Source organism: Siphateles boraxobius, unplaced genomic scaffold, assembly GCF_051911475.1.
Source record: "Siphateles boraxobius isolate OS27281-9 unplaced genomic scaffold, OSU_SipBor_1 66, whole genome shotgun sequence".
Lineage (NCBI taxonomy): Eukaryota > Metazoa > Chordata > Actinopteri > Cypriniformes > Leuciscidae > Siphateles > Siphateles boraxobius.
In genome coordinates this window covers 33,093,702-33,095,763 of record NW_027509193.1, presented here as the reverse complement: position 1 = coordinate 33,095,763, position 2,062 = coordinate 33,093,702, and positions in this window count along the sequence as shown.

The window sequence follows — 2,062 nt, the reverse complement described above, 5'->3', positions numbered from 1 at the left end:
TTTGAATTCATGTATATAGATTATGTTTTAAAGTTAGACCATAGTCTTTACAAGAGTGTGGAACTTTGCATCACTACGGTGTGACAAAATATGTTGGCATGTAAAAATACATCCGAACATTTAAGCACAACTATTTACACACATACTAAGCAGGATAATATCTAATTGTAGATTGTGAACACACCATTATCTGATTATTTGGGGTCAGAGAACGATTTTTGAACAAAATTTTGTGCTGGATGTAAAATATAAAAGGTATTAGTTAATAACAAAAACTTTAAATCAACATGAAAACCATAATATAAATAAATAAAAATATAGTTTGAAAATTACTTCCATAATATTTTCCTTTAGTAAAGCTATGCCCGTATCACCCACCACAAAGTTTTGCATTTGTGGTTGAGACCTCGCAGAGATTACACCAATATTAGGGTTCTCAAACATTGCCTGTTTTTTAAGGAATACAAACTTTGCCATTGTTTATTATGTGCAATATAACATTATATGGCCAGTTTGGTTTCTTCTTACTAGTACAATATACTTGGTTCTAAATACAAAAATTAAAACTCCATCACCAATCAATTATTAAAAACATTTTATTTTTTTAAAAACTGTTTAAGTACATAATGCCAAACAATAGGCTACAACACTTGTTATTGCAGTTTCTTCATGAGAGATTCTTCATGCTTGACCAAAGCGTTGACCAGGTCGTTGGCAATGCTTTCACAATTCACATAGTCCAGCGGTTCCCACATCTTCATCTGGTGTGTTGGATTCGCTCGCACATTTGTAACTGATTCATTGAGCAATCAAGATTGTCAATTATTGGATCAATATTCTTCACTTTTTCAACCAACTGACTGGTGTTTGCTTTCAGAAACTGTTTTAATAGTTTCTCGTGTATTACACTTACAATTTGCCGGCACATTTGATTTGGCAGAAGTCATATTGATCTCAAAGGAGCTTGAACCAGTTATGATCGGCGAGAAAACATGGCCATCATCAGATGCAGAGATTTTGCCTATTTACATAAAATATCTGTCAGTTCATCTGTCAATTGTTCATTTATTTTTTTTCTTCTTTTATCATTGCTGCCATGAATTAAGTTAATTCGTGCCTTTGATAAAATCTGCAGTAAATAAATAAGGTTGATATGTCTGCAGTAAAATAAATGGCTGATAAAGGCTATAGTAATAGTTACAATTCTCAGTCTGAATAATCCAGGAGCATTACACCACATAAAATAAATTCTACAAAACTTTATCCAAATAGTACCAAAAACACAAAACAATTCTGTATTGCAAATTTGTACATGACACTGTTAGACCAGAATGTAACCTTCCTTAAAATTGGTCCCAAATAGTTAACTACGACTGATTAATTAAGAATAATTTTATACATTACATAGGTGAAAACTGTTTTAATAGTTTCTCGTGTATGAATAGTTTCTCGTGTATTACACTTACAATATGCCGGCACATTTGGTTTGGCAGAAGTCATATTGATCTCAAAGGAGCCAAGATTTAAACCAGTTATGATTGGCGAAAACACATGGCCATCATCAGATGCAGAGATTTTGCCTGTTTACATAAAATATCTGTCAGTTCATCTGTCATTATACATAGAGTGCAACAGTGCCTCCCCCCCCCTTTTTCATTCTTATTTCCCATAGTGATTTTAAAAATTATATATTTATATATAAATATGCAAAATATGCATATATAGCTTATACAAACATTTCAGTATTTTGAGAGGGTAGGGAGATTATGTCATCCGCAGTGCTTCATGTGAGTGGGCAGAGCTATTTTGGAGTGTGTTGCTTTTTTTTTTTTTTTTTTAAACTATGTTTGACATAATTTTCACTACAGCATCATGGCTCATGGGTGTCGTGGCTAATTGCTGGTCTCTGGTCCTGATCAGTAGTTTTTCAGAGTCTAGTAAGAGTTAGTCTTCAAAAGGTTTTCAGAGTCGAAGTTCCAGGTCTCAGAAGAAGAACTTTATTGAGCAATTCAACAAAGTGAGATGGTCAGCTGAATCATCTGATCTTACAGTGGTTGAAACA